Source organism: Mastomys coucha, unplaced genomic scaffold (assembly GCF_008632895.1).
Source record: "Mastomys coucha isolate ucsf_1 unplaced genomic scaffold, UCSF_Mcou_1 pScaffold1, whole genome shotgun sequence".
NCBI classification, from domain to species: Eukaryota; Metazoa; Chordata; class Mammalia; order Rodentia; family Muridae; genus Mastomys; species Mastomys coucha.
Genome location: NW_022196891.1, coordinates 68,069,512 through 68,077,078, shown reverse-complemented (window position 1 = coordinate 68,077,078; position 7,567 = coordinate 68,069,512). Strand labels below are relative to the sequence as shown.

At 41.6% G+C, this 7,567-nt stretch overlaps 1 protein-coding gene and 1 non-coding gene across 4 annotated transcripts in view; both read left to right on the top strand.

Moving 5' to 3' along the window:
* Atf6 (activating transcription factor 6) overlaps nt 1-7,567 on the top strand; it is a 159,810-nt gene that overhangs the window by 32,345 nt on the left and 119,898 nt on the right. The window lies entirely within an intron of this gene.
* On the top strand, nt 1,204-1,306 carry LOC116072013. Its single transcript, XR_004111280.1, has one exon. It is a non-coding gene; the product is annotated as a U6 spliceosomal RNA (small nuclear RNA).

The following is a 7,567-nucleotide window of genomic DNA, read 5'->3' as shown; positions in this document are numbered from 1 at the left end:
GGAATTGAACTCAGGACCTCTGGAAGAGCAGTCAGTGCTCTTAACTGCTGAGCTATCTCTCCAGCCCCGAGTACTAAGGTCTTTTGGTTTTGTCTTGTCTTGTTTTTTGGAGAGGGTCTTACTGTGAAGCCCTGGCTGTCCTGGAACTCTTCTATGTAGACTAGGCTGGCTTTGAGCTCACAGAGATCCCCGTGTCTCTACCTTCCTCCCGTGCATGCCACCACGCCCATTTTATGATCTATCTACTTGAATTTATTTAAGCATTGTGGCAGTGACTGGCCATGAACTTGCAAATGTACTTTTCTCCTCCATAAATATCGCTGTAATCTCAGCTGACATTGTGAAAACTTGTAGCAAAGCATAACTAGTGAGTAGATTATCCTTGGTTTAGAACAAGAGTCCCCTGGCTTGAACTGATACAGAGAACAGTGCATCTCAACATAAGAAGATGGAAGGTTGGCTTTGAATGGAGACAGAGAATAGCTCTTTTTCATGGCATCTCCTTGGTGAAGTTGAGTGTTCCCTCCCTAGCTTCTGGCTGTCAGGCACTCATTGAGGTGGATGAGGAAAGCAAGTTTGTGCTTTCTGCAGAAGTAGCTGCTGATGCTCTGGGTAAAGAGTGGAAGGCCTCTGTGGTCCGAATCAGTGGCATGAAGGACAAGGCTTTTCTGTGAAGCAACGTGTCTTGGCACAGTCAAAGTGCACAGCTGAGTAAGGGGTTCTCCTTTAGACCAAGGAGAAGTAGAGAAGTGCAAGTCTGTCCATAGATGCACTGCAGATGCCAGGCTGAGTGTTCTCACTTGGTCACTGACGAGGAGAGAAGGTGGACACTGCTGTGCCATGGTGGTGGCTGGGGCCCAGAAGAGTTGGCAGGATCTGCAAACTTTTTAATCTCTAAAGAAGGTGATGTCTACCTGTGAGCTGCCAGAAAGCCCTAAGCGAAGAAGGTAAGAGGCCCAGGGGCGAGGTACTCAGAATTCAGCGTCTCGTTACTCCAGTTGTCCTGCAACACAGACACTGATGTGCTGCTCTGAAGCAGCAGCACACCAGGGAGACAGGGAGGAGGTACAGAAGGTGTGGACGCTTTGGCCAAAAGAATGCAGGATGCCACAGAAAAGCACCAGGAACAGAGATGTCCTTGCTGAGACATTCTACTACATCTCAATCCAGTCAAAATCAGTGTTTAAGGGTAACAAATTGTACATGTTTTGGCAGCACATATACTACAGTTGGAACAACGCAGAGAAGATTAGCATGGCCCCTGCGAGAGGATGATACTCAAATTCATGAAGTATCCATATTGGAAAAAAAGAGTATCAGATATCTGACTAGGAGTTAAAAAAGAAAGGCATCTGCTGACCACAGAACAGAGGAAGCAATATTGGAGAGGCGTAGAGAGCTATGGAAGCTGACTCTCTCTCCTTCTTGTAGGCAGGAGATTTTCTAGTATGTCGTATGTAGAAAAAGAATGATGATAGCAGAAGTTCAAAAATAATCTGTAAGTTTTTTTTTTTTTTAATTTAAAAATATAACCAGTAGCTGGGTGGTGGTGGCACCTTTAATCTCAGCACTTAGGAGGCAGAGGCAGGCAGATCTCTGAGTTTAAGGCCAGCCTGGTCTACAGAGTGAATTCCAAGAGCCAGAGCTGCACAGAGAAACCCTGTCTCAAACTAAAAGAGCATGCTTTTCACAGAACTAGAAAATTTTTAAATGATGGAAACTTTTCCTTTTTTTCCTCCTTACATATAGATATATTTTATTATCATGAAGATTAATAAGAACAGGGAGATGTGACCTGCCTAGTGCATGTCTGAATATCACCCAAACTGCCTAGGGCCTCCAACCTTAGGGGATGTGATCAAGTTTATACCAGGCCAGTCTTTGCTACATAGCAGGGGATAGCTGGTTCTAACACCAGGGCTTTTCAGTTCTCTCCCTTCTCTGGAGGCTCTTTAGAAGATTCAGAGGAACCATTTTGGCCAGAATTGAAGGGGTGTGAGACTGTGGGGCTGGCAGGGACAAGGGCTCAGGGATTTGTTCTCTTGCTTGCAGGGTGAAAGTAGTGTTTTAACTTCCTGACTGGCTTTCTGGAGTCTGTGAAGTGGGTAAGGAAGAGCACTGGAGGGCTGCCGTGTACACAGGGCTTGGGATTAAGCTCTAAGAAAGGAAAGGTGTCGAAGAGGTAGGGCACACAGGATTTAACTTAAGACCCAACTCAGGAAACAGAGCTTATTTCTCCAGTAGGGGTTCTCTGTCCCAGCTTCTTCTAGCTGTGGGCTTTGCTTTTCCAACAATTCAAAGATCCCTTCAAATATCTTCTGAATATTTTTGAAATTAGGAGCTTGGTATTATTTGTGTGTGTGTGTGTGTGTGTGTGTGTGTGTGTGTGTGTGTGTGTGATATTCCCAAATGAAAGTAACACTAGAAAACATTTGACATTACCTTAGAACTTTAAGTAGAATGATAGTATGCTGTTGTTGTTAAATTTTAACATAGTTTGTCATATTTTTTAACAATTGTAATATCCCAAGTGTTTAGAATTCCAGAGGAACAAAAGATAGGAAGGGTTTATAAAAACTGAGGGCTGGAGATGTGCTCTGTAGGGCAGTGCTTGCTTCGCACACAGAGGCCCTAGGTCCAATCTTTAGTCCCCACTCTACCAGCCAGCTCCATCCCTAAGACACCATGCTGAAGAAGGCTGTCTAAGGATGGTAGTGATTCAGTACACTAAAAGAGAAGACTGAAGGTAAACGTAGGAGCTATGTCTTAGGAAAGGTAGGCTGTCATGTGACAACAGAGTTATTCCAGTGGGTCATCTGGAACAGGTGCAGGTAAGCAATAGAAAGATCTCTTCTAATCCTAAGCATTTATACACACACACATTATGTTTAGAAACTGGAGGCCATTTTTCTTTTTAGACTGTGATTAATAGGCAGCTGAATGTTGATAATTACCATGGATTCACTAACCCATTTGTAATCTCCAAACAAATTCAGTTAATTGCATGCTGGTCGGCTAGCCAGACATCTTTCATTGGTTGTTTGATGTGAAAAAACAATGTTCTGCTTTTGCAGTATTTAGAGTACTCTGGGAAGTTCTGAGTAACTTGCTGACAAAATCTTAGTTAACACCTTAGTTAGGATGTTTGAGATGAGAATGTATTTGTTCTGATGAGTATTATCTTTTATTGTTAGCAGTATTGGCTCTGAATCAGAAGTTAGAACTGGCAGAGTTATAAAAGAGATATTGACGTAGTATATGTTTAACATAAGAGACCAAAAGACTATGAGGGTGATCTTCCATTTAAACCGCAAGGAGGTTTCCGAGCTGTTTTCATTTATAGCATAGCAGGGTATCTTAGTCCCTGGTCTATTGCTATAAACAGACACCATGACCAAGGAAACTTGAATAAGAGAAAGCATTTAAGTGGGGTCTTGCTTACAGTTTCATAGGCTTAGTCCATTATCATCATGGCAAGGAGCATGGTGACATATAGGTGTATTGCTGAAGAAGTAGCTGAGAGTTACATCCTGAGAGAGAAATGGGTCTAGAATGGGCTTTGGAGATCCCAGAGCCCACCAGCAGTGACACACTTTCTCTAATAAGGCCACACCTCTTAATCTCTCTCAAATAGTACCACTCCCTGGTGACTAAGCATTCAAATATAGGAGCCTGGGAGGCGAGGGAGGGCGGAGGAAGGGTCGTTGTTATTCAAACCACCACACAGGGAATCAACCAAGACTTTTCAGTGTGGCTTTTTTATATTTCTTTGAGGTAGAGAAGCATTGGTCTGTCCTATCAGCTGGCTAACCTCCCCAAGGAAGCCAAAGTAAACCCTGTTCTAGAAGGAGCTGTTGAGAGGATCCGTCCACCAGAACAGCCTCTATGTTATTAACATGCATATATATATGTATACATATATATATATATTCAAGTCTCCTTAAATGTGAATTAGTGTAGTTACAGTCTTGATTCAAAATATACCCCTCAGTTTTTCATATCATGTCATTTTTGTACTTTAAAACCATATGGTGGAAAAGTTGTAATTCAGAAAACTATTCTATCCATCTTTCATGGCTTTGTAATGCTGACCTGGCTACTCATTCCCTACCTGTTTTGAATTCTTTTGTTTGGCAAGCCTCATTCTCTAGGGGCCTGCTACTGCCATAAGTAGCGTTTTTAGCATACCATATTCTGCAGACTACATTAAGTGCCACATTTTCTGTTATGAAACATTTTGCCTGGCTCAGATTATAATTTCAGTCTTCCTGCCTTTGCTGGTAAATCTGTTATGTTTAACTCTTGGAAACCTTACCTACATTTTCAAGAAGTACAGTTTGGTTTTAGCTCTGATCATGATGGAAAAAAGAGGCATTTTATTTTAGTGTAGACGTTCTCTATGTAGTTTTTAAAATAAAATTATGGAATTATAAAGTTGGCTTGGTAGAGAGCATGTGTATCTTTCTTTTGAAGGGCTGGTGAATGTTGCCAGGTGTGAAGTTACAGCATTCTGTTTAAATCTTTTACACTGTTTCCATCTCTTCTCATCCTTACCTCAACAGTTCATGAGCCCCAACCACCTTGGTTTAGGATTTTAAAATTATGAGATATGAGTTATTTGGATAAAGGACCATGAAAAATGTGGAATTATATTCTGTATATTTTATAGTGGACTAACATAGCTGAGAGTTTTACTGAGCTTCATTGGCTGGAACAATGGAAAGGAAAAGATCATGAGTTAGCATGAACTAGAACTAGAGAGAACCTAAGAGGCCAGAGTGATTGACACTGTGTTGTCAGGAGGCCCCAGCCATTTCTCCCTGCCTATCCATTCACTCTATGGAACATCTATTAACCACTTCATCACTTTGTACACTTTCCAGTCTTTTCTGATTGGAGACCTTCACACACAGACATGAACATGCATGGACATGTGTGCACGTGCTTGCATGCACATGCATGTACACACACATACACACACACACACACACACACACACACACACACACACACACACCCTTCCAAGAGAACTATATCGGGAACTCCTGTATCGAGTCCACAGAGCCATCGTGGAAAGAAAGGTATAAGGTAGGTGGGGATTCCTTCCCACATGCCTGCAGGCATTAGAAATACTGAAAAGGGTATTCTCCAATTCCAAATTGGATTTTGCATTTCTTTTTTTCTCTTTAATTTTTTTAAAAAGAACTATTTATTTATTTTATGTATATAAGTACATTGTCACTGTCTTCAGACTCACCTGAAGAGGGCATCAGATCCCATTACAGATGGTTGTGAGCCACCATGTGGTTGCTGGGATTTGAACTCAGGACTCTGGAAGAGCAGTCAGTGCTCTTAACCACTTAGCCATCTCCCCAGCCTGGATTATGATTTTTTTTTTCTAGAAATGGTATTAAAAAGTTAGAGATTTCGGGTGTTAGATTGAAGTGCTGTGGGTGTGATCCCATATGGATGCTCTTGAATATACCATTCCTTTTCATCCAGTGGACACATATGAACTTGGGAAATCTTCCATTCTTACGCAAGCCGGAAGCAGCCCTCCTCCTTTATCAGAGGAACTCTGTACCTCTTCTTTCAAAGTTGCCTGTCGGGAACATAACGCCAAGAAATGACTTTGATGAACCCCCACCACAGATGGCTAGAACTTTGCTTGGTTCTTTAGATGGTTCTTAGCTTGTCCAGTAAGGAATAAACTCATGAGAGACTCCCTTGAAGGATGTTTCTCAAGAATGATGTAATTCTGCAGTCTATTTGCAATGTAAAGTAACAGGTACTCTATTTGTGTTCTTTTTCAGAAAACAAAACTATAAACACCCAGGGTCCTCTTTTAGGACTAAATGTGAATTGGCTCTTAGTGGCTTTTATCCTATGGCTGTCTTAAATCAGAGAGAGAATGAGTAGACAATTTTTAGTAACTGAATGCTTTATTTAAAAAAGCATTTTCTTAAAGCTTTTGTTGAGAGCTTCAAGACCATGATATTTCTTTAGGCTGCAGAGTCAAGGAATCTGTCAGAACCATTTCAGTAGGAAAGATTTGGTGCTCTTAGAAGCTGTCCAGGTTTCAGGAGGAAAAGTCACTTTTGTGCTGACTAGCTTTTGGCTTTGCTACTACCAGTGACTGCAAATAAAATAAAGTATGCTTTGTTAAAGTATTTGTAGTTTCTCTTAAATGGAGTTTGGGGACATCTAAAATTTATTTTGAATAACAATTTTATAAATTAAAATTTATGGTTGCAGTGGCTCTGCGAAGAGAAACTGACAGTCCCCCTTCCCCCTGCATGTACCAAGCTGTGCTGGACTCATGTTGTGTCAACATTAGTGGTCTTGGTGAGACGGGGTCTCACTGTGTGTCTCTTGTGGGCACAAAACTCGCTATATAGACCAATTTGTCCTTAAACTCACATACCTCCCTGCTTCCATTTCCCTAGTGCTGGGACTAAAGGTGTGCACCCCCTTGCCTGGTTAACTTCAGGTGTTCTTTATGTCTTTCAGTTTGCTATTTTGATAAAGCTAGTAAGTAATTATTTGAAAGCATGTTGACTTATATCCTAAATAATTAAATACTTTGCTCTCTCTTCTCTGATAGTCTGTCCTACAGTCTTATCTTGGGGCTCACTGGAGGGAGAAAGTGCTTTGCTGATCAGTTCCCTTCTCAAAAGCAGTCACCTTCACTAGTTTTCTGTCCTGAGATGGTTCTTTATTATGTACACACGTAGAGCTTTAACTAAATGGCTTCTAAGGAAATAGCTTACACTTACACTGTCTTGCAACTTGCTTTTCTTAATAGATAGGAGACTGCTCCACATTGGGACTTAAAGCTGAAAGGATGGGGATGGCTCAGTGATTAAGAGTTCTGACTGCTCTTCCAGAGGACTTGGTTCAAGTCTCATTATCAACATAGTGGCTCATAGTTGGCTGTAACTCGAGTTCCAGGGTGCCAATGCCCTTTTCTGGCTTCCAAGAGCACGCATGCACATGATGCACAGATAACCATAAAAAAAAAAGTAGCCATACATGAAATAAAAATAAGTAAATCTTAGAAGAAGGAGGAGGTGGAGAAGGAGGAGGATGAGAAGGAGGAAGAAGAGGAGGAGGAAGAAGAGGAGGAAGAGGAAGAGGAGGAGGAAAAAGAGGAGGAGGTGGAAGAAGAGGAGGAGGAGGAGAAGAAGAAGAAGAAGAAGAAGAAGAAGAAGAAGAAGAGGAGGAGGAGGAGGAGGAGGAGGAGGAGGAGGAGGAAGAAGAAGAAGAAGAAGAAGAGGAAGAAGAAGAAGTAGTAGAAGTAGTAGTAGTAGTAGTAGTAGTAGTAGTAGTAGTAGTAGTAGTAATAAAAGAAGAAGATTTTAAGAAAAACTAAAATGGGGGCTAGAGAAGTGGCTCAGCATTTAAAAGCAGTCAGTGACTGCTCTTCCAGAGTCCTGAGTTCATGCTGAGTTGTTCCCAGCAACTGCATGGTGGCTCGCAACCATCTATAATGGGGTCAGATGCCCTCTTCTGGCGTGTCTGAAGAGACCAACAGTGTATTCATACACATAAATAAATTACAAAAAAA